Below are 274 nucleotides of genomic sequence, written 5' to 3'. Positions count from 1 at the left end.
TCTCAAGATATTGTTTGCCCATCTACTGTTTTCCATGGTCAACAATAAACATTCTGTCAATGAAAATATATTTTTTTAAACAATATGTTTATTGTTTTTACATGAAAATACATTTTAAAATATGATGAAATGCATGAAAATTAGCGCTGTCACTTGTGCTTGCTGTCGCATCATTTCCTGCACGCAGCATAAATGTTGGTCAGTGTTCAGATAAAAAAAAAAGGAAGTAAGAGAATTAAAATGTCAAGGAAGTCGTTGAAATGAGGAAGCTTTA

Source organism: Dicentrarchus labrax, unplaced genomic scaffold (assembly GCF_905237075.1).
Source record: "Dicentrarchus labrax unplaced genomic scaffold, dlabrax2021, whole genome shotgun sequence".
Lineage (NCBI taxonomy): Eukaryota > Metazoa > Chordata > Actinopteri > Moronidae > Dicentrarchus > Dicentrarchus labrax.
The sequence above is the reverse complement of the archived record's forward strand: the minus strand, read 5'-3'. Positions refer to the sequence as shown.